The sequence below is a fragment of the Ambystoma mexicanum genome, chromosome 13 (assembly GCF_040938575.1).
Source record: "Ambystoma mexicanum isolate Mex_15411 chromosome 13, UKY_AmexF1_1, whole genome shotgun sequence".
NCBI lineage: Eukaryota > Metazoa > Chordata > Amphibia > Caudata > Ambystomatidae > Ambystoma > Ambystoma mexicanum.
In genome coordinates this window covers 522,503,719-522,528,966 of record NC_090938.1, presented here as the reverse complement: position 1 = coordinate 522,528,966, position 25,248 = coordinate 522,503,719, and the positions used below count along the sequence as shown (strand labels likewise).

Here is a 25,248-nt window from a genome sequence, read left to right as displayed (position 1 = left end):
TATTATATTGAATCCTTCTTCAGTGTCGTTTGCCAGCTGAATCAATTCCCAGCGTGTTATCTGGAGCCATTTTGCGTTCGCCCTTGCTTGGACACTTGAGACGAGTGAGGCAAAGAATGTTTCTGCTGAGCTGAATAATCGATATTTGTCTGGGATCTGAGCCAATAGTTCTGATGATGTCTTTGATATGTAATTTGATGCTCGTCTGTTACGGGTCAGCACTTCTCCCTTGCTTCCAGAAGACAGGACATATATTTGTGACTCTGCAGTCGGTTGAGCCACACTCTGCATGCGTTCCTGTGTCCTTGTGCTCCCATCGATGTGGCTTTCTGGTATCACCATTAGGGCTGAGTGCAGAGTGGCCATTGAGCAGCTGCCACTCCATGACTGAGGGAGGTGTAGGTATGCCTGGTTGCCGCATACCCAGTATGTGTCCATCAGGGCCGCTGTTCCTTTCCTCAGATCTGGAATGGTGAGGGTCTTGTTGCAGTTCTTGTTTGTTCCCATGGGGGTTCTCCCTTCTCCTTTAAAGCACAGTTTATAGTCCATTTCGCTCTGCAGTTTGAACGGCTTTTCAATGGCAGTTACCCAAGTTAGTTTTGAAATGTGTTCTCTCCATACTGGTGTACATGTTTCCTCTATCCACTGCAATTTATCCGGTGCCACACCTCTTAGTGCTTCCGCTTTGCACAGTACTTCTTCATCCTTCCGCTTGTTGTCAGAAAAAAGTGTCCCTTCTATTACAAAAAATGGTTCTTTCAAACATACCACTCCTGCCGTTTTTGGGTAACACGTTTTCTCGTTCTGCAGCATTTGAAAAGTCACTTCGTGTGCCTGGAAGGTGTTCTTAATCCTGCACAACGTGAGATGAAGGAGACATTGGGCATCCACAATAGGCAACTCTTTGGGTAACAACACTTTGGGTGTGCCTGATGCATGGGGGATGAGGGAACAGACATAACAGCTCTCGTTTGTTGTCTGTTTAGCTGTGGCACTCATGTCTGCATACCACTTATTTGTTTGATGGGGGTGTCGTGGGTCTTCCATCTTATCTAGACCTAGCCCATAGTACTCATCATACTTCCTCCTCCCTGCTTCTCTCTTTCGTCTGTTGTTCTTGTTACTCATGTACTTCCCAATCCCCTGGGCAGTGGACAAACTAGACCCCCCTTTCTCATTCCCGCCCCCCTTGGCCCATTCATCATATAATATTTCGTGCATTGCTAGTAGCTTTTCGTCTTCTTTCCTGACGTTATCTGGCAGATTGTTTTTTGGGATGGGGGCAGGCTGGCTGGTGAGGGTGTTATACAACCATGATATGGCAGACGGGTTTCGGTCATTGAGACTGTGGGCATTGTAATTAGATTCCCCTGGTGGAGACACTGTGTTGCTCTGCATTCCACCTTGTGGCTTTTTTCTTTGTGAGGTGACAACACTGGATGGTGTGGTATGATACCCCCACACAAGTTTAGTTCCGTCCCATATCAAAAAATCACCTTCCCTGGTATTGACACCTGCAGTTGCATTGGGCCCGGTGGTACTGTTAATTGGTCCAGTAGTGTTGTTACTCCCTCCCCCCTCGTACATCTCGATAGAGATGAACGCTATAAACCAATATGTAACCAAGCCAAACATTATTATAAAAAACAGTGTGATGCATACTGATAATCCACACTCATACGAATATCTACATCTCTCATATACCAATTCTCTCATTCTACTAATTCTATCCGTTGCAGGCTGCCCGTTAGATGCCATGGAAGCTCCTGTTTGAGATATAAAAGTGCATTAAGTGCATGCATGTAAACGTTTTGCTGGCACCATCTGTGCCAATACATTTGACGGGGAATGGAAGCGGGTGGGGATGCGGGGGAGGGGTATTCACAGACAAGGGTATATACGAGCTATAATATTGTATTTCATTAATTACATACCATTCAACAAGATAAAAAAAAACACACACATTTTTTTTTTTTTTTTTTGGAATATCCTTGTCAGTCATTATTCCACTTTAGTCCAGTACTGACACACACACAAGTTCATATTTAGACATCCTGCTCATTTGCATCGTTTGCTGTTGTCTGTGCCTCCTCATTTATCTCCTCTTGTACATTGCTGTATGCTTTCCGTACGTCGGTCAAATGCACCCAGTACCTCAAGCCCTTCACCTTCACTGCCGTGGGCGTGCAAAATATTACCTCGTATGGGCCATGGAATCGTGGTGCATTCCACCGACGCACAAAGCTTCTAACATAAATTGAGTCGCCTGGCATCAGCTGTAGCTGTTGCTCTGGTTCCGTGACAGATCCTGTTACGTTTCCCTCTTCTCTAGTGAAGGGTGGGGAGAGTTGTTTTGATATGGCGCGCGCTGCTCTTGTTAATTTTCGTAAATAGTCTGTAAACTCTTCTCCCAATATTGCGGCACTTCTGTGAGCATCTGAGTGTTCGCGCGGTGGGGAGTGTGCTGTATTCATTCGTCTCCCAGTCACGATCTCGTGCGGGGACAAATGGTGGTCTTTGCTTGGCTGATTTCTTAATTCAAATAGCGCCAGGGGTAGACAGTAAATCCAATTTTTCTTTAATGAGAAGCATAGTTTTGATAACCTGCCCTTCAACAGTCCGTTCATCTTTTCCACTACGCCATTACTTTGGGGATGATAAATAGAACACAATTTATGTTTTATACCCAATAATGTGGTGACTTCCTTGAAAAGTTCATTCACAAAGTGAGAGCCGTTGTCTGAGCGAATCACGTCACAAATTCCCCAGCGCGGGAACACTTCCCTTACTAGGAACTTGGCGGCGCTTTTGGCGTCAGGTCGCGCACAGGGTCCTGCTTCCACCCACCTTGAAAATGGGCACACAACCACGATCATGTACCGCGCGCCATTACACCTTTCCCCCATGTCTGCGTAATCTATATGCAGTTCTTTGAATGGGCCAATGGGTTTAGGAATTGTTCCCCGGAGTGTGCACAATGTCATTCCTGAATTGTATATTTGGCATGTTGTGCATTCCATTGCCAATCGAGACACATGCTCCTGGAGACAGGGCACGAACCATTCTTCCTGTATTTCCGCTGCGATGTGCTGTTTGGTATTATGTGCAGGGAAGTGCAGCTGTTGAAATGCAACTTCTAGTAACTGTAGCGGCATTACCACTTTCCCTGAGTTATTTTGTCGCCACAGTAGGTCTGTTCCCGACTGGCTGCACCCCCGTTTTGTCCATGTCAATTTCTCCTCTGCACTAGCTCCTTCCTGCAATTCTAGTATTTGTGATATGGACATCATGTTGTACCCTTCTGGGGGCTCTTCGGTTCTCTTGTTCTTCAGCATGTACTCACCTGTGTCATATTTCTGGAAATAGGAAGCCTCCTTGGCGGCAGCGTCCGCTGCCGCGTTCCCTAAAGACACAACGTCTGTGTTGGATGTATGGGCCTGGCACTTCACTATTGCTACAGCAGTAGGGTTTTGTAGGGCCTCAATTAATTCTTTTAACAATTCTGCATGCTGCACTGGTGTTCCGTCTGCCCGTCTGAATCCCCTACGGCCCCATCTTGCTAGACCTCCATGTACTGTCGTCGTCATGTAAGCTGAGTCTGTGTAGATTGTCACTGCACAACCCTTTGCTGCGTGTAGTGCTTCTCTGAGCGCAATCAGTTCTGCTGCCTGTGCAGAGTAATGCGACGGGAGGCGGTACTGTACTAGTGTTTCAAACTCACCTTCTTCTAATCTCACTACCGCCATGCCAACGTCTTTTTCTCCCGTGTCCACATCAATTGATGCAGACCCATCCACAAAGTACACTTCCCCCTCGCTTAGAGCGTTTTCACACACCGCTGTGTCCTCCCCTCCTTCTCCTGAGTGGGTTGCGCAGTCGTGGTTCTGCATATCCTCTAATGTGCACGCTTCTGTAATGAATGTGGCGGGGTTCACTGTCTTGCATCTCACTATATGGATGTTGGCGCTGGACAATATAATCTCGTAGGCTGTCGCCCGCTGTGTGGTCAGTGTGCTCTTTGATCTCTCAAGTATTGCAAATAATGGATGTTCCACAAACAATGTCACAGGGCAACCCATTACTATTGTGGCACTTTTCTCAATTGCGAATGCGGCTGCAGCGAGTGATTGTTCGCATGCGAAATGACCCTGCATCACGGCATCTAAAGTACCACTATAGTAAGCCAATGGCTTGTGTCCTAAGGATGTTTTTTGTGTCAGTACCGCTGTCATAAGTGTTCCCTTGCAGTGTGAGAATAGGTAAAATTAACGTCCATAATCAGGGTTTGCTAGTACTGGAGCGCTTGAAATTAGCTCTTTCAATGATTGAAATGACATGCTCATCTCTTCTGACCATTTTATTTTTTCATTCTCCTGTTGTGCTTCCTTGAGAGCTTGTAGGAGGGGCCTTGTGTATGCTGCATAGTCTAGTATCCATGCTCGGCAATAGTTGCACATCCCCAAGAATTTCTGCATATCTTTCACTGTTGTAGGTTCTCCTACTGATCTTATTGCTTCTATCCTGTCGGGAATTATCCTTTTTCCATCTTTTGATATGAGCTGTCCCAAGTATAGGACCTCAGTCAGGCAATACTGTAGCTTCTCCTTGTCTACCTTGTATCCTTTGTTGGCCAGTAAAGTCAGGAGCGTTGTTGAATCTTTTCTACATGTTGCTTCATCTTGTGCGCACACTAATAAATCGTCTACATACTGAATAATCGTACTCTTAACTGATAGGTTTCCCAAGTCTTCATGCAATATGCGGTTGAATATGCTCGGGCTCTCACAGTATCCCTGTGGTAGTCTGCAGTGTTCATATCTCTTTCCCCCCAGCGTGAAGGCTGTAAGGTATCTACTCTCTTCAGCCAGGGGTATTGAGAAAAATGCATTTTTCAAGTCCACCACTGTGAAATGTGATGCCGCTTTTGGGATGCTGCATAGTATTGATGCAGGGTTCGGGACTAGAGGGAACTCTTTCTGAATTACGTCATTGAGGGGGCGTAAGTCCTGTATCATCCTCCAAGATCCTCCTTTCGCTTTTTTGATTGGATAAATACATGTGTTACATGGGGAGTTTGAAGGCACTATTATCCCTTGTGCTAGCAGTGCATTTATTGTTTCTTTTATCCCTTCTTCAGCTTCACGGGACAATGGATATTGTTTGACTCGGGGTAAGATTGCTCCTTGCTTTAGTTTTATTATCACAGGTTGTACTCCGTGCAACAGCCCTACATCATGGGGGCCTGTTGTCCATAAATTGTTTGGTACGAGCCTCATGTCGTCATCAAAAAATGACGGTGGTGTTCCTACCACTGCCATCAATTGGACGGGGATCTCCCTGGCTTGGATCAAAATGTCACAGGGCATCGCTATTTCCATTACTATCTCACCATCCCCTTCTGTGTCTGAAAAGAGATCCTCATCTGTTACCTCGCGTAGGGCGAGGTTTGGGTTTGTGCACAGCACTGTGCGCCACTCACATCCTTCTCTGTCCATTCCAATCACAGCGATCCGTTTCGTTGATACCTGCACAGCGTGCAAGTCCAACGATACCACTGATCCTGGTGCTGCGTTTGGACACACTATGGGGCGGAAGAGGAACTCTGCTGGAATCCTCCAATCCATGCTTTTTAGCTCTGGAACTATGAGGGCCAAAGTCTTTAGCCCTTCAATAAACATTTCTTCATTTTGTGGCAGCCCTCGTATTTCCTGTGTGGTTGTGTAGGCTTGTACTACCAACATTGAACGCAAGGGGCATATCCCGGGTGTAGAACACACTATTCCTCCTTCAGTAAATGATATGGTCATGTTAAGTTTACTCATAAGATCCCTCCCCAACAAATTTATCGGGGACTGTTCGTAATACAGTAAGGGTGCCTTTACTGTCTTGCCCCCCACTGTTACATCCAAAACTTCTGTGTAAGGAACTTCAATTACAGCCCCAGAGAACCCCTGCGTCTCTAACTTCCTGTTAGATAACGGGAACCGGCCCTCTCTGACACATGATTTCCCCGCTCCCGAATCAACCATGAATATAAACTGCTTGTCTCCTATCTGCGCCCCTACCAATGGTTCCTCCGCTGCACTGTAGGTGGTAGATAGAACTGGACACGCAAGTGTTCTCTGTGGGCTGTCCTATGCGGGGTGTCTCATCGCCCCCCCTTCATTAAATACGTTTCCTGAGACCACTGACATGCCGTTGTAAGGTGCTGGTGCGGGGGCCCCGTTTGCTGTTGTCGCGAAAGGGTTACCTGGCATATATTGCATACTGTCATTGTTTTGTGGTGGCTCTGTGTTCTATACTGGGGTCCCTGTTGCTGGCCGGCATTACCTTGGCCTGGGTTTCTTAGTTGTTGTTGTCCCATTGGGAGGCCATATGGGCTTCCCGGGTGGGGATGGCCATATTGTTCCACCTCTTGGAACCCGTTATTGGGTCTGCTTCTGCACTCTCTAGAATAGTGCCCCCATCGCCCGCAGTTCCAGCAACTTCCTTGTGCACCTCTAGGGCCCTGCCATCCATTTCCTCCCGTTCCCCCGTACCCCATTCCGCCTCCTCTTCGGCCCCTGTACTCACCTCGTCCCCCTCGAGGGGTCCACTCTTGCCACTGCGGACCTCCACCTTGCTCTTGCTCATTCCACTGCCGCTGTCCTGCTCCCGCCCAATTAGCTGCCATCCTTCCTTGTATTGCTATCAGCCCCTCCTCCTCATCTTCTCCCTCCCTGCTGTGTGGGAGCGCGGCAACTGCCGCTGCGACCTTCACCAATTTTGTCTGTACTAACTTTGCTTCGTCTGCCAATCTTTTCTGAGCCACCTCCTTCTCCCTTTCCTTTATTCGTTTACAATGGTGTATTATTATGCTCTGAATTTCTGGCCATCCCTTTGCTTCAATACCTGCTATCTTGTCGAGCGCTTTCTGCACTTCCTTTGGGAGCCCTCTTTTTATAATGAAGTAAAATAAAGAGGTCGATTGATACCAAGGCGTGCCCGTCTCCGCTCTCCACATCTCTTGGACCCGAAAAATGTAATCCATAGCCTCCTCCCCGTCATTCATTGTACACTGCATCACGGACTGTAAGTCAGGTGTATCTGGAAATGTTTCGCGTAAGGCGTCCCACACCCTAGCCCGCACTGTGTTAAAGGAGGCCCCATCGTGGCGGTCACAATCTAACGTTACTCCCGGGAAACCGGCTTTAACCCATACTCTTTCAGCCTGATCGCCCACCGCTGATACGAGCAGACTTTTCACATCTCCTATAGCTAGGGGTACCCCAGCAGTATGTTTTTCAAAGGCGTATATCCACTTACTTGCCCCTCCTGATAATGGAGGCAATAGCTTTAATAAATTGGCTTTATCCATTTGTGCCCATGGGATATAGTTAGGTCTCCCTCCTCCTCTGTGTATCAACGGGAGCTGTAGCTTTCCTTTCTGTATGGCACCCGGACCCGATTTGGGTGCTGATGTTTCTAGTGATGCCATTTTTCCCACTCTGTTCCTCAGTCGTCCCGACCACTCATCGTCCAGTGTTCTCACTGAACATGTGCCATCCCCCCCTTCGCTTCCCCCTCCCATAGCCATGCTCAACCTGTCACTTTCTTCTAACTCGTCCCTTATGTCGCATAGTAATTCCTCTCTATCCCCCATAGGCCTTTCATCATTGTCAGTATCTCCCTCATGTGTCTCTATTTCAATTATTCGTGTTGGTTCTTCTTCAATTCTGAACAGTATCTCACCTTTCATCCACCCCTCTTCAGGTCTTTTTGTCTCGCCTGGCGCTCTAGACGTGCGCCCTGATCTAGTAGCATTAAGTGCTGTTTGTCCGCACATGTCTTTTATCCTCTAGAGCTCATCTTTTGCTATTGAGAGTCTTGACTGTAAATCATCTGTGAGTTTCTCTATGTCCACCCTTTGTGTACTCGCCTGGCCCCGCTCCCTTGTACTTTCATATGGTGGGGGTGCAGTGGGCCGGTGGGGTGTAGGGGTTGTCGGGGGAGGCACATACGTCGGATCACTGTATCCTTCTGCGGGTACAGGCTTTTTTAATATCGGGTACAAACTTATTACCTCTACTGGTAGCGCTACACTTGACAATTCTTTGATATCTTTCTGTATCATCAGTGGATTGTCTGTAGTGGATGGGAGATCAGGATTTACTACTGGTGCTTTAGGCGGTGGTATCTCTTCAAATAACCTCCAAAGATCTAATATTTCCCTTCTATTTTGCAACTGTTTTCCTTTGTACTTCAAGAAAATGCATGTGACCACCATATCCAGAACGCTTTTATCAAATGACCCTCCCTCTGGCCATATCTGGGGTAACCCCTCTCCCTTTAACTCAGTTACCCATTGGTCGTGATATTTTTTAATCCGCTCCGCGTACCCTGGGAGATTCTTACAAATTTGTGATAAGGGTGTTTCAGCCCCCATCTCTGTGCCCTCCTAGTGCTTATGTGTCTCTGTGTGTCTGCAACTCCAATGGGAATGTAGTATCAATATTATTTTTCGTATTCTACTTCACATTCAATGTTATGCTCGGTTGGGCTCTCCCTCCCTCGACTGCGCAATACGAAACTGACTGTACACAGTTTCTACTTTGTTCTCTTTGGGGGACACATACAAGAGCCACCCATCATTTATTTTGACAATATCAACCCGGAAATCAAAAGGCACCCACTCACGTCACTGTATCACCGTTGCCTTCAAAAAAGTTTTATCCGGTCACACTTACCATGACCATTAGACAATTATACATTTATAGCCGTTTTACACATTCGCAACCTCAAATTGTCCCCTGACACATACGAGGTGCACACACCTCTTGGTAACACTCAATACACCATTCAAGCTGCCCTCCCTTTCCTCCCTAGCCGGCTGTCCCTGTCTGTCTTACTTAGATAGATGGATGCGCATATGCATATATTTATATGTTTTAACCTGCTCTCCCCCTTCTAGTAGGCCCCTTTTTCTCTGACTTTCTTCCCAAGTTCGGGCTAATCTTGCTTTTTATTCTCCCCCTACCCCTAAAGAAAAAGAAAAGAAAGAAGTAATAGCGATCACTAATATATTCTCAGTGCCCCCTTTTGCTGAACACTTTTATCTTGTATTTCACTTCGTCATATATTCCCAGTACTAGTCAATATAGCACTATGCGGCGCCGCCTTCCACCCCCTTTCGGAGCTAGGTTCCCGTCACCTTTATCTCTTATTCACCTCGTAATCCTAATGGCCATATGCAAAGAAAAAGAAAGGAAATTTTTAGAATGATCTTTAGTATATCTTCGTACCCCCTTTTCGTTCCCTGTCCTACACTTCTCTCCCCGCTCCCTTTACAATCGCTCACACTCAGTACTCACGTGCCCGTCTTGAACCGATAGTCTCCGAAACTGGGTCCGTCCAGGCAGTGTCGCCGTCAGCTCAACAGTCAGCCCCGACTCCGGCGAGCGGTACTCAAAGGGGATTTTTCAACCGGGATCCCGTACCCTCTCTCTATTGAGTGTGCACTTCTTAGTGTACCGGTCGCCGTTGGCGGGCAGCCTCCCGGAGCCGGCTCACCGTGCGTATCCCTTTTCGACCGGAGATTCTCGTGCCAAAAGGGGACGGTTATAATGAGTTAGGAAGAAATAAAATCACGCTATCGGGGTCACCACTGAAAGCAAGCGTCCCCAAACAGCACGATCTTCCCCGCAATGAGAGACAATGAAGGACTCTCCCAAAATGGGAATAAGGCCAAGACAGAGTGCGGGTGAGCGTAAATGGGAGTTTATCAATCAGAATAGGGCATGCAAAGAACTCTGCAAACTCCGAGAGCGCTCTGCCTGACAATAGCAAAGGCAGGCGTATATATTTACAAAAATCGTCATAAGAACCTACACACTATAGGGGGCACAAGCTCAATGGGATTGGGTGGCGGCGACTAACTATAGGTGCTGCTGCGATGTGGTTGGCTTCGGCTGGAAGACGTCACTGGTCAGCCTCGTGGGTTGGGCTGGGCCTGGCAGGGTGGCGGAGTTCATCCAGGCGGTGTTGTGGGGCCATCGCGGCCAGTGGCAGAGATGAATGTCTTTTCCTGACTTATTAGCCCTATGCCATGCACACCGCAGTCATTCAGGCATTTTGATATTATCTTCTTTAGTAAATCTTTCAGTAGGTTATACAACAGGTTAATGCAACACAGGAGGAATGCACCTTGTGAGGGGACTGGAGGTAATACGTCAGGGCATGGTTACCAGTGTCCTGTTGACCGGGGCCATAGGTCGAGGGGCTAAGCTTCAGGGCCTGGGACGGGCGGTACATGTCTTTCTGCCTTGTTAGAAGTTGTTATGGATGTTCCGCTGTGTGTTGTCAAAGTGTTGGGTGTCCTGATTGCACAGGGCCATAAGTCTGAGATGGTTCGGTGGGTTGTAAGGTTTACGAGGGGGCGCGTGTGTTCAGGCAGAGGTTTACTGCTGTGCTGTAAATAATGCAGGTGGCGGGTGGTGGCCTTGGGTGCTACAGAGGGGGTTACAAGTCTTTCAAGCGGCTCCAGTCTAGTTGGGGGAGGTAACGCAGCGCGGCGCGGTCTCTGCTCTCATGCCTTGGCAGCCTTCGCAGGGTGGGAGGGGGAATGGCCTTGCGCGTATTTCACAAAGGTATCTCCCTCGTGTGTTGCCGATTTAGGTAAAAACATCACAAACATTTGAACACTCTATAATACTTATTCAAAACAAATACAAAACATGCATTTAACCTTTGCTGGATGTGTCTCGATTATACCCAGTCTGAGCACCTTATTCATACATTATGTTTTAACAAGTACAGTATTTAGTTATATGCATATATATTTGCAGTAAGTGAGGTAGAGTTAGGATTGGTGGAGAACATAGAAAGTAACCCGCCACTTGTTCGTGACGGTGGTGGTACATGTGGGGCCTAGACATGCACACATGACATGCGCCTTTCCGTGCATCCTTCACATGGGCCCTCTGTATGGTTACATTCGTTTTCTTGTGTCCTCTAGCAGCATTAGTTCATTTATGGCGCGAGCCCATGGGGTGTAAGTTTCCCAGTAATACACGTAACAAACAGATTCCTGGCGCGTTCCTTTATTATTAGCACCCAACTGCAATGGTATAGGCTCACCATCGCTTATATCATAGAAGTATGATTTCTTGTAAGTATACATTTTACAGGCTTTTGTAATATAAGGGATTTTGTGGAAGAAAAGCATCCTTTGCAAGTAGTCTCAACATTAATATACAAAGATTGTCTGTCATCTAATGACTATTTTACTGTTCTTTTCATTGCCTAGGCCTGCTGGCCGGGTCATGCTGGGAGCGATGATACACTGCGGGAGGTGAACTGTTACAATGTTAGTGTATTACACTAGCTCATGTCCGTCTTGTTCGTGGGAACGTGCTCGCAGCGGATCTGCCAGGGTGCTGCGGCAACAAGGATGACTGAAACCCTCCAAGGGTGGGGGCCGCGCTACAGTGCGCTGAGCTCACACCATCTTTACCAGACAAAATGGTTTCTAGGCCTAGCTAAATTTTAATACATGTGGGCAATTAATACGTACGGGCAATGTCTTCAGTGGGTGAACCCTCCACCACCTGGGCCCGGGTGGCATGAGGGGACGCCCACGAGAGCCATAGTCCTCACCTGGGGAGAAAGCGCAGGCGAGGGGGGTCTTCTTGGACCAGTCCTCCCCTACACTGTTCCCGACTATAGGGGTGAAATCAAAATAGTGATACAAACTAATGGGAAGAAATCATATCATGTTAAAGCTGGAGAAAGAATGGCTTATGGAATGTTAGCAAATGCACTGTTTCCAAAACCAACAGAAGTCAAAAATAGTGATCAAACTAAGAGAGGAACTCAGGGTTTTGGGAAGTAGATATAGAATCTTCTGTGGAACCCATACTGATACCTAATGTTGATGAAGAGGAAGAGATGATTCCTAACTTGGCTTTTGCTCAAAGAAATGATCCTTTGTTAGCAGAACCCTTTATTAAGTTGATATCAGAGGATGAGGGAAGAGAAAAGACAGAGACATTTTCTTTCTCCAAAATCCAATCTGTTATATAGAGGATATGTAGGAACAGCAGATACACTGAGGTCATAAATTGTAATGCCAAAAGTCATAAAAATATTGTGTTGGAAATAGTGCATTCCCATTTAACAGGGGTCATTTAGGAACTGCAACAACTACGGCCCGAATTATGAATAGATTCTATTGGCCAGGAATGTATGCTGACATAAACAATGTTGTCAGTACATGTGCCCAATGTCAGAAAACCAGTACTCAAATTGCTCCTCCAGTCACATTACAGCCGTTACCTATTATAAACATTCCCTTTTCAAGGATAGGGATGGGTATAGTAGGCCCTTTGGAAGCCTCAAAGTCAGATAACAAATATATACTGGTTGTGCTGGATTATTCAGGCCTTTCCATTAAGAAATAACACTTTACAATAGATTTTGAAACATTTACTCCCATTCTTTTCCAGAATAGGATTTCCAAAAGGAATTCGGACAGATAAAGGAACTACATTTATGAGTAAGCCGAAGTTAAGGACATTCTCCAGATTAAAGCTTTATGCACATCCATTTATCATCCCCATCCATTTACAATCCCCAAACTGACGGATTAGAGGAAAGATTTAATCAAACTTTAAAACACATCTTAAAGAAACTAGTGGAAGCAGATGGAAAGAATTGGGTCATTATGATACCTTGGGCCTTGTTTGCTATTAGGAAAACTTCTCAGTCTTCTAAGGTGGTTTCCCCTTTTGAGTTGTTATATGGGAGAGAACCCAGAGATGTGTTAGATATGTTATGCGAGACTGGGAAGAAAGACTGAGGGCTACCATACCATTATCACAAATGGCACAAAGTACTGAAAGAACACATGGCAGCGGTTCGAAATATACTCCAAACTAATATGGCACGAACACAAGGACATCAAAAGGAATTATAACAGGAAAGCTGTGATGAGATATTTTTCTGTAGGTCAAAAGGTATTGGTTTTACTCCCATCCTCTGAAAATAAAATGTTTTCCAGGTGGCATGGCCCTTATTAAATCTTGGAACAAATGGGACCTTACAATTATAGAATTCTTCAACCAGACAGAAAAATAAATACTCATATTTACCATATTCATTTACTTAAAGAATGGAATGAGCCTTTAAAAAAATGCTGATACCAACAAATTAATCTCTCCTGATTTACCCCAAAATTCCAAAATCAAAAACAAGATCTGATGGACCTCCTCCAACAGTTCCTTGATGTGTTTAGAGCTGAACCTGGAAGAGTGAAAGGGGTATATCATCATATTCACACTCCTCCGGCGAAGGTTGTTCATCAAAAACTGTATATACGCCCTGAAAGTAGGAAACAAATTATTCAATACAAAATAGAGGCTATGTTAAAAGCAGATATCATTGAACCCTCCCACAGTCCATGGTCCTCTACTATTGTACTAGTGGCTAAACCCGATAATTCATGGAGGTTTTTTATTGACTTAAGGAAAGTCAATGAAGGGTCACAATTTGACTGCTATCCAGTGCCTAGGATAGATGACTTGATTGATAGATTGGGAGAGGCAGTATACCTTTCTACCATTGACCTAACAAAAGGTTATTGGCAGGTGCCAGTTAACCCCATAGACCTACCTAAAACAGCCTTTTCCACTCAAATAGGTTTTTATTCAATTTAAGGTTTTACCCTTTGAGTTACATGGTACCCCAGCTACCTTTCAAAGACTAATGGAGCATGTTCTTAGACCATATTATTCATTCTTTGGAGCCTTCATTGATAATATTATCATACACAGTAAAACATGAGCAGAACATATGTCACACCTATATCAGGTTATCGGAGCCTTAAGGAAAATTGGACTTACTGCTAATCCGAAGAACTGTCGTCTTGCTAGATCTGCAGTAAAATACCCAGGCTTCTTAGTGGGAAATGAATTGGTTCAAGCCCAGACTGAAAAGGTTAGACATGTAAAGAGACCCAAGCTCCCAAGACTAAGAAAGAACTACAAGCCTTCCTAGGCCTAGTTGGTTACTATAAAAGTTTCATTCCAAATGTCTCTTCCATTCTTACAAACTTAAGAATGCAGAACCCCAGAAACATAAATGGCATTCTGAAGAACAAGTATGCTTTGATGAATTAAAACTGATCTTAGGTAGTGAACCTGTCCTGAGGTTTATGAGTTTGATGTATGTATAGATGTGAGGGACAGATTCCTTTTGTCAGAATGTTTCCCTTTAGTTGTTTTGATAGACAGGGAACTCCTCTTTAGGTTAGGGATAGTGAGCCGTTCGTCACACTGTTAAGCTAATAAAATGGCTACTTGTGGAAAACCTTTATCAAGTTGTCCGCCTCACATTTCTGATCCCTCACATAACTCGAAAGCTGTGATTTATGAGTTGCCAAAGGAAGTGGGTAAGGTGTTAGTGCAGTATGGGATGGAGGTCTCCAATGGGGGGATTTCGGTATCTTGGTACAGTGATAAGCACTGATTCTGACTGGATGTACCGACAGAATGTGGATAAAGTAGTGGCTGTTTTTGATTAATTAGCAGACTTCTCAGCACGATTCCCACTCTCGTTGTTGGGGCGAGCTACTCTGGTGAAGATGATTATGCTTCCAAAACTACTGTATTGTTCCAGGTGATGCCTATGGTCATGCGGACAGCCTGTTTCCGGGCCCTTCATAGGATTATGTCCAGGTTACTATGGAAAGTGGGCATCTTGAAGATAGCGCTCACTACTCTGCAACTACCGGCGGGCAGGGGAGGAATAGGGGCCCCAGACTTTTGGTCACATTATTGGGCCTCGATTTGACAGCACATGGTGGATTGGTATGTCCGCCTGCATAGAGACCGCCTCACAGACTGGATCATGGCTGAGTCCGCTCCTCTAAAGGTAATGGAGTTACTAGGGAGGCGGGAGAGGGAGCTTGGACAGCTCCTGGCACTGGTTAGCACCAATATACAGACCTGGTGGAAGGCGACCAGAGTTCCAGGACAAAGTTTTCCCTTCATGGCTGAGCTTCCTCTAACCTGTAGCAGACTGGAAGCAGTTTACAAGGGTAGGGACACACCAATACTACTATTTGACAGATGGAGATCATTCTACATGGGCTAGTACCAGAAACATGCAAGTTCAGTACATTTCTATTAGTCAAATATACATAGACCAACAAACACATGTACAAGGGCATTCCGCACATTATCGGCCACTTGAAATTCAGGAAAAATCTATGAATCTGGCTTTTTAACACATAATCAATGGAAATTAGCCAACGCTCAAACAGCGGAAACAGCACCTCTCAATCCAAACCAACTCCTACATTCTGACACACCATAAAGAAAACCCCATACATGCTCCGAACTTCCCATTTCCAAATCAACAAGAGTCACTACGCGAAAGATAACAATGACTAAAATATTTTAACACCTCTGGCCCTGCTAAAACTCTAAGAGTACACCGCCACCATCTTCCTAAATATCAAAAATGCAAAGAAGACACCAGCCCACCATTGCAATCATGAAGAAGGTCAAAACCTCTCATAACAACAGCAATGTCACTATGCTTATTTCTGATAAGCAAATTGTGCAGGAACAACTACTGATTCTATCAACTAACCCTCAATTTCTCCATCATAGTCACCACGAGCAAACTCAAAACAGCCAACAACGCATTGCTTTTAAAAGACCCTTCCCTCAGATTCCAAGCAGCAAAACTCTACACCTCTAACACCATCTGACAAACTGATCCCCTGGCAAAAGCACAAGCAAACTACAACCAAGAGGTTCCCTTACGGGACACAAAGCTCTCAATGCTCTTAACACATAGCACCTAGAAAGCAGTCACAAGTGCAGGGCTCAGAGTACTTGCGATCGCACCCTCAACACAAAGCACAGCAATCTCCTCCCAACTAACCAAATTAACCCACTCTCTTCCAGATCTGCCAGAGTGCCTACAGGCCATGCAAATGGCAGCGGTTGGCAGCAGGAAGACTAATAAAATAACTTTCTGGTTAAATCACATAATTAGGGATAGCACCCAAGACACATCTTTACTTGTTACCGGTATCTTGCTGACAGATATTCCCATCCTTTGGCCATGTGTCATCTTTCCAGGCACCTTGATGTGATGATAGTACACGCATACTAGCCAGTAGTTTTTACTCCTACTTGCCTTAGGGAACAACTTTGCCAACAAGTATTCCCCTCACCCCCACTTGCCTGGGTATTACCTTTGAGTTTAACAACAGGTTGTTCTTCCCTCTTGCCAGAGTTGTTGTCAAACAGTGATTGTCACGACCCTTGCCCAAAAACCCCTCTGGCAAACCCATTGGCCAAGTGGAGTCAGGACTCTGGCTTCTAGAGCCTGGCATCCTCTTCAAAAGCCCTCATGGGGCCAGTCCTGGCGCCTATGGCGCCAGGCTCATACACCATGAACAAAAATGTGTTTGGGAACTACTTTATTGTATTGTCAGCCAACATGGAGGCATCCACATAGCTTGGTTCCTAAGACCCAAGCTATGCGGTCTAGTGTTTTGGGTGTGGCAGGCCTGGAACTACTTTCCCTGGTACTACTTTACCTGAGCTATATAAACCACACCCTGACTGCAGAACATGCTTTGTGTTACTTTGCAGCTTGCAACGTGACGCTCACCCTGTCCAGCTATTCCCTCGAACCTCGGAGAAGCAGAACCTGCAAGGAGACAAAAGGAACATCATTAGCAGCAGCATCTTACCTGCAGTCTTCATCTTTAAACACTCGCAGCTACTTGTATTGCTCTTCCTCATAAAGTGCATGGAACAACTATAAATCACCAATGCAATTATAGAGCAAATACTTCAACCCAAAAACAGACAGACACAATAACTCACAGCCACGCACTCTTTGGAAGATAATCAGCTCTTTACGGCTATTTATTCAAAGATTACAAATACATAGAAATAACTCATAAAAATAATAAGGACATAGATCACAGCAAAAGCAAAGAAGTCAAACAGAAATACATCACCGTGAGCATAACAGAATTCCTCATCTCGTCCAGAAGCGGCTGGAAGACCCCGGGAACAGTCAGGCCGAGAGTACCAGAGCTCACAGGAAGGCCAGACGTAAGCGTCCTTCTCTGGCTGAAGTCTCACCTGACCCCCTCCGGGCTTCCGCATATATACACACTCCACAAAGGGGAGTTAATTCTCGAACATTCTGGAAATTGCACTTGCGCAGTTGAGGAACAGCCGTCGGAAGCCAGCTGGGTCAATCGAGAGCTCCCCCCAAGAGGCGCAGTGCCTCCCTTCTCTAAAAACACGCTCCACGGAGAACAGTAGCAAGCCATATCAACGTTAGCTTTCCCTGCAGAAATGGCCTTGGCCGCATACCAGGTTTGGAAAAGCATGTTTGTTTCAGGACTGTGAATCTAACACTCAGCAAAATGTGTGCAGCATTTCATTGCGGTATGAAGTAAATATCCAACATGGCTCAGAGCGCTCCCAGAATGCATTGTGCACCCACGCCATTTTGGATCAAGCATAAATCAAGCATAACACTACTGAGAACAGCTTCCTCGAATCTGCACGCCTCCCGGACAGAACGACCTGAAAGAGGAAGATAGAGGCAACATTAAAGAAAGCTGTAGAGACATTTACAAATTACGAACTGCTCAAAAGGCTTACCTGGCTGGTCGCCTCTCGGCTGGCACCACCCCGGACATTCCACTCATGCTGAAGAACACCGCAACCTACAAGGAAGGAAAGCACAGGTTAGCAAAGGCAAGACTTTGCAGCGCTGCGCATAGCGCTTACTTACCGCATCATAGCGCTCTTAATGCGCCATCATTTACCAGCGGTGCTCAACCAAGACAGTTCGCCGCGCTGAAGCTCCACATACCTAAGGGAGAAAAAAGAGACATTTTAAACAAAGAAAGGCATGCAGGATAGCAACAAAACTAAAGAACAGCAATAAGACCTACTTGAACAATATCAAACGGGCCGGCGTCAGTGAAGTAACTGGACCGCACTCGCCCATGAAAGACAACGCGCCCCTGCAAAGAAGGCAGGACGGAGAGCACGCCTAATTCTACCACAAGGCAGAACCTTCCCCGCAGACCACATCAGGGCAAAGCTGAGAAGCATACCAGCGAGTAACCCAGCTGGGTGGCGTCCCTGTGGATACCAGGTGAGCGTAACAGTGATGTTATCACCCAATGGCGCTGGTTCCCAACCATGGCCTCTCTTACTCCTTCTAGTCCCTAGCTCTTGCTAGCGGGTAAGCTAGAGACTAAACTATTGGTAGGTTTATGGCAATGTGTTCTGCTTTATCTACTTAGTTATCTTACCTGATTGTTTCTTCTTTTCCTAACCTTTTTAGTTGAATTCAGTACAATCACGCGCCTTTGTACTAAATGGTATTCTGAAGACGCCAACTTATTGGACCTCTCAAGTGGGGTTGCTAATGCTCCAGATTTGAAGTATTACTTCATATGACTGCCAGTAAGTTTCAAAAAGGAGATACATTTCTTAAAAACCCACACCTTTAGTTGAGAGCTTTCTCTTACCCAATGTTGTCTTCTATTTGAAATCTTGCCCTAGATAAGAAAAATCTGTGATGGCCTTAGACGCCCGCAAATTGTGACGTACTACTACCTCTTCCTACTTCATTAGCTTCTAATCATCCCACCGTGGATGGCAAGTTATCCTTCCACCTTCGGGCTCTATTGCCCTTTCTAAGTGCAGCAGCATCCTTTGATGAACTTATCTATGATAGGACATTTTTCGGTTTTGTTTACTCTGGTTTATGCTATAAAATCCTGTATCCTCAAGATTTTTAGGCAACAAATTGTTGAAAGAATAACTTCAGTTTACTGTAATATAGATATGTTGGACTTATGTAAGCTCTAATAGGTTCTTGTCTTCAATGGACCCAGTAGCTTCTATAATTTGTGTTATTGATCGTTGAAGAATGTTTTGAGTTATTTTATGCAAATATAAAACAGATGATTGTATCTAATATGCTAAGATATACATATTTCTTTGTCTTTGTAGAAACTTGATGAAACGTGCTATTGCCCCTGAAGAAGAGTGAAAAAAACTCGAAATGCTTTGGGCTGTTATATACACAACAATGTTAATAAATTTGTGAATTTCTGATAAAATTTGATTTTGTGAGATTATCATTCAACTATATTGACTGACTGTTATTGATTACTATTTGAAAAATGCTGTGCATATCATTATCAAAATCTTCTTACTTATTGATCTGTATTTGCAGATATTAGATAGTTCATAAAAACAGAATAGATCTACCTTTTAGGACTATCGTTGCAGGGACAGAAAGTATCTTCAATCCCCTGACAATGTACCTTGACACAGCATTACAATCGCTAATACAAAAAACAAATACTTATTTGAAAGACACAATGGATGTAAGTAGTTTGCATACTTCAATCCTGCATAATCGAGGAATTGATGCATTGGAATGGTTCTTACTCAAACATCAAGAAATCAAGATACAAAAGATTTTTGCGATTTAATTGATAAACATCATTCTTTATAATAACTACTTTAGATTTTACGGACAATACTTTTTGCAAACTTTGGGAACTTCTATTGGATCCCCTGTGGCACCATCTTATGCTAACATATTTATGCATTACTTCGAATGTACCTTTGTTCTCGAAAATCCGATCTGCACACACAAAATTCTAAGTTGGTACAGATACATTGACGATGTGTTTGGTATATGGAAGGGGACGGAATCTGAACTGACTTTTTGGAATTATCTTAATGACTGTAACAACAGGATTAAGCTAACAATCGAAATAGGCAAACCAGCTGTCAACTTCCTAGATGTCACCATAGAGATCACCAACTCTGGACTAAAAACACAAATTTACAGAAACCAACCAATGTCAATAGCACCTTACACTTTCATAGTTTTCATCCTAAGCACCTAAAGGAAAATGTACATACAGTCAGCTTCTTCGACTAAAAAGGATCACCTCAGAAGCCAACACACTTCAAGAAAAATATACAATTATGAAGTCTAGACTTAAGGACAGAAATTTCCCAGTTGAAATCATTGACAGAGCCATACTGAGAACTGAAGCACAAAGTAGAGTGGACTTATTGGACATCAAAACAAAAGAAATAAAGACAAATCTAATGCACACATTAAAATACTCAAGCCAGAGCTTTCAGATAAAACGAATTATCCACAAGAATTGGGGATATTGTCAAATCAGATCCACAACTGAATCAGCTGTTTCCAGAACCACCCATGCTTGCCTGCAAAGGGGGCAGGAATTTCAGAGATAAATTGATTAAAGCTGAAAAAAACAAGCCTACTACCCAAACTTTTCTCAACAAACCAAAAAATGTACCTTATCCGTGTCTGAATTGTCAACACTGTTCCAATGTGATAAAGGGAGATCATATTCAACATGTAACACTGGGAAGAAAATTCCATTAAAGCAATGCGCTACTTGTGATTCCAAAAATGTAATCTACAACCTAAGATGTCCCTGCAGAAAATACTATATCGGAAAAACAGCAAGAAAAGCAAAAGACAGATGGACGGAGCACAAATCAAACATCTGTACCAAAAATTTCAAATCTCCAGTCTACAGACATTTTCGAGACCATAAACATACGGTTGCACTAAAGAGATTGGTAATATTGGAAATGGTGCACCCATGCCCGAGAGGAGAGAATGTACAGAAAATCCTTTCACAAAGAGAACTTTTTTGGATTCCTTTCCTCGACTCACTTTCCCCCTTGGGAATGAAGATTTTTACTTAGGCCCTTTCTTGTGAAATACCCAGCTTATTTAAATTGACTTACACACTGTGACTGTAGAGCTAAACCTTTATTCTTCACCAACATTTTTTTCAACAACTTTTTTAACTTCCAACTTCCTCTGTTTTACTCCTTTTAATAGTCTGCTCAATTAGATGTATGGGAACATTTCATTCATTAGATCGACTTTTATGATATTGACCATAAGTGTCTTTTGCATGTATTTTATATTATGTACTCTATGAAAGTTCAGAATGAGTATCTTGAAAAGAACAGGATATGGTGACTATGTAATTGTTTATATCGAATTTTACGGTTAACATTTTCTCAAACAAAATTAGAGTGTGCATCCAGATTGGAACAGCAAATTTTAATTATGAAACTGATAATATCTTATGTCTTATGTTTCTGCTTTTTTTAAATTTGGAGTACTAATAAAAGCCGGTAAAATTTGTTTAGAGTTAGCAACAGATATCATCCAGCACTAGTTCCAATCGGAACCTTAGTCGGAGTAATATTTGAATGTTTTTCATTTACGTCTTCAGTAACTAATCCTTGACTATTAGGTAGCTACATCTATGATTTTATCCTTTGCTCCCTGGTTCGTTAGATCCAGACCTACTTACTAGTAAACGCGATTTTCTGCAAACAGCGCTTGCGCGTGGCTTTATCATTTGTTTTTGACGTTTACCGCACATATACATCTCTTTCATCATTGTTATGACGCTTACCTCTCAGGACTTTGCGTAGAATGGGGCACATGCGCATTATACCCAGATACTTCCGCACATGCACGCATCCGCGTCACCACGCAGGCAGCATTTAAACAGAGTGAAATCAGGGTATAGTCACATCCTAGATTGGTGGATGCGACCCACCATGACGCTCTTCTGTCTTCGGTCCTCACTTCACAAGGAGGTCATTCTACCCGCTTCTCAAATCTATGACGGGAACTTATCTACTTAGTTATCTTACCTTTTTTATTTTTTTTTACCTAACCTTTTTAGTTGAATTCAGTACAATCACGCACCTTTGTACTAAATGGTATTCTGCTAATGCTCCAGATTTGAAGTATTACTTCATATGGCTGAATGTAAGTTTCTTCTTTTCAAAAAGGAGATACATTTCTTAAAACCCACACCTTTAGTTGAGAGCTTTCTCTTACCCAATTTTGTCTTCTATTTGAAATCTTGCCCTAGATAAGAAAGATCTGTGATGGCCTTAGAAGCCCTCAAATTGTGACATACTACTACCTCTTCCTACTTCATTAGCTTCTAATCATCCCACCGTGGATGGTAAATTATCCTTCCACCTTTGGGCTCTATTGCCCTTTCTGAGTGCAGCAGCATCCTTTGATGAACTTATCTATGATAGGACATTTTTCGGTTTTGTTTACTCTGGTTCATACTACAAAATCCTGTATCTTCAAGATTTTTAGGCAACAAATTGTTGAAAGAATAACTTCAGTTTACTGTAATATATATATGTTGGACTTATGTAAGCTCTAATAGGTTCTTGTCTTCAATGGACCCAGTAGCTTCTATGATTTGCGTTATTGATCGTTGAAGAATGTTTTGAGTTATTTTATGCAAATATGAAACAGATGATTGTATCTAATATGCTAAGATATACATATGTATTTGTCTTTGTAGAAACTTGATGAAATCTGCTATTGCCCCTGAAGAAGAGTGAAAAAAACTCGAAACGCGTTGACCTGTATTATTCACAACAATGTTAATAAATTTGTGAATTTCTGATCAAATTTGATTTTGTGAGATTATCATTCAACTATATTGACCGACTGTTATTGATTACTATTTGAAAAATGCTGTGCATATCATTTTAAAAATCTTCTTACTAATTGATCTGTATTTACAGATTTTAGATAGTGTGCAGGGGACGGGAGTTCCCTAATCCTCGGAACAACCACTTTTATTCCTTTTATGTATCCAACCTAGATGCCAAGGTTTCCCTCCTGCACCTCAAATGACTTCTAAAGTGCCTACATCTATACACCACTGTGTTAAATTATTTTATTTATTGAACAAAGGTGTGCCTCTGGGTTCTATACATTTCTTTCATTATCTGTGGTCCCTGTCAAGGCCTGACACATGACCTTCAGAAGAAAGTGCTAATAGCACCATGGCTACCTCCAAACTCGTAATGGCCCCCATTGTCCTGAAAAAGGATGACTTTGAAAATTGCGAGCAGAGAAATAACCTCAGATTCTTTGGGATACCTGAGAAGGAAGGGGAGACTGAAAGGGACCTCAGGAGAAACATATATGAAGTTGTAAAGGCTTTTTGAGGACGAGTCAATTGATGAAACGAAAATTGAAAGAGCCCACAGGGCGGGGTGGCTCAGCCAGAGCGCCGAGATCAGTGCTTGCCCAATTTCACAACTATCCTGACAAGCTTTAGATCTTGGAGAAGGCTAGGGCAAAGGGTCCGGTGATGTTGGACAGGGCGAGAATTACCGTCTTTCAGAATCTGTCCTCCCTCACTCTCACGAAGAGGAGGGTGTGTTTTCCTCTGACGAAATGGCTGAACGGAAAAGGAGTCCGATATATAGATGGGGATTCCCGTTCTCGATCTCTTTTGAGTTGGATGGGCATAAGTACAGGCTGGTTACAGAGGAAGAAATAAATAGACTGTCAGGAGAACTAATGGGGGGGATGAATCGACTTCCGGCCTACAAAGGGAAAACGAAGGAGACAGACAATGGCGTATCAAGGGTCCTGATAGAAGAATTCCCAGAGCAAGGAAATTTAGGAAGCTGAACACTCCCCCAGCCAACACGCCCAGGACACACCTCCGGAAGAGGATCTAAGGGTGGCACTGGTAGTTTTAGACATGACTCACTTTATTTTCATGACTCTAAGGGGAGGTCTTGAATGATAATGAGCAAGGAAACTGTTTAAGTAATGTTGGGCAGATAGGACTCAGAGGTTCAGAAGCGAGTCAGGGTTACTGAGTTAGTTGAATTTGCGGGGGGTAGCGGTGGGGGCTCTGAAGGCTGAGGTGAATATGGCTGGAGCCTGGATCTCAGACTTGTTTTGATGGTTCGGCACTCGCCTAGTGATGGTAACTAGGAGGGGCCGGGTGCCGTTCGGGGCTTGGTAGGTAAGGGGGGTAATGGGGAGATGGGGATCCTGAATTTGTGTTCAGGCATTTGCAATGTTCAATTGTGGTATTGTTCAATCATCACACCGGTTGCAAAGGAAGCAATCAGATCCAGGGCTTCTGAGCAGCTGGCCGGATATCTTTCAATAAAGAAATAAAGACGCGGGCGGTCTGCGAAGAATACCTGGACTATGTCTCGCCCAGGTGGGAAAGAGCATTATATTTAAAGTTCTGTATTGGAATCTTGCTGACTGCAGTCTTTCGGCATAGATGGAATATTGCTGTTTCTGAATCATGTATCCTTTGTGGTGAGTCTGAAGAGACAGTATTACACCATTTGTTACCCTGTTCTGCCACCATGCCTCTGAGGAAGCGCTCCCTGAAGCCTCTGTTCTTAAGCCGTGGATGTAGGTCCCTAGCCGGTGCTATGGCAATTTGTCTGAACGCCTCGGATAAGGAAGCTGTGCTTGCCACTGCAAGTTATCTGAGCTGGGCAAGAAAAATGTATATGAGGAAGGCTAAGTTGCTGAACAGTGCTACGGAGTAAAGATATCTTTCTGTACGAGATGCTATTGTCTGTATAATGCTGATCTGTTTTTATTTGTTTTTAAGGTAAAGCACTGATTGTATAATTTTAGTGGAGTAATTATGAGCTAAGCGATTGTGACGATGTAACTAATGTGTTGTTTAATTTTTCTGTGGACTGCTTTTATGACTATTCTGTCAAAAATAAAACAATAAAATTAAAGTAAAGGTATTCTTCAACATACTCTTTGTGGGTTAATCTTGAATCAAAGAAGCGCTTTGGGGGACAGATTTTGTTGTGGCTGCCCTAGGAGAGGGGACTAAGGGAGATAATTTGCGGGTATGCACATTGAATGTTAAGGGCCTCAACTCCAAGACTAAGAGGTCTTTGGTTGCTAAAGAATAGAGGAGGTCCGAAATTGATGTCCTGTTCCTACAGGAGACCAAGTATCTGAGGGGCGAGGAACATAAGATTCCTTGTGGCCTTAATGGATGCGAGCATTGGGGATCGGGGATAAAAGGAAAAAAGCGGGAGTCAGCATTTTGGTCTCCAAAGTCACCAAAGTATGGTCAGACATGGATGGAAGGGCCGTGCTGAGCTTGGGTTTGATCTAGAAGATAAGATTTACATTTGCCACAATTTAGGCCCTGAATCAGGGTCCGATGAGATTCCTACAGAGAACCCTGGCGAAAGTAATAAATGAGGAAACGGGGGAACCTTATAGTCGATGGGGACCTTAATGTTTGGATGGATGTCCTTTTGGACAGGCAGACTATGCATCCGGGGGGACAGGAATCCCAGA

General features: G+C 44.0%; 1 protein-coding gene across 5 annotated transcripts in view; it reads right to left on the bottom strand.

The window, feature by feature from the left end:
- Positions 1-25,248, bottom strand: part of LOC138521417 (spermatogenesis-associated protein 21-like) — a 1,690,677-nt gene that overhangs the window by 1,420,642 nt on the left and 244,787 nt on the right. The window lies entirely within an intron of this gene.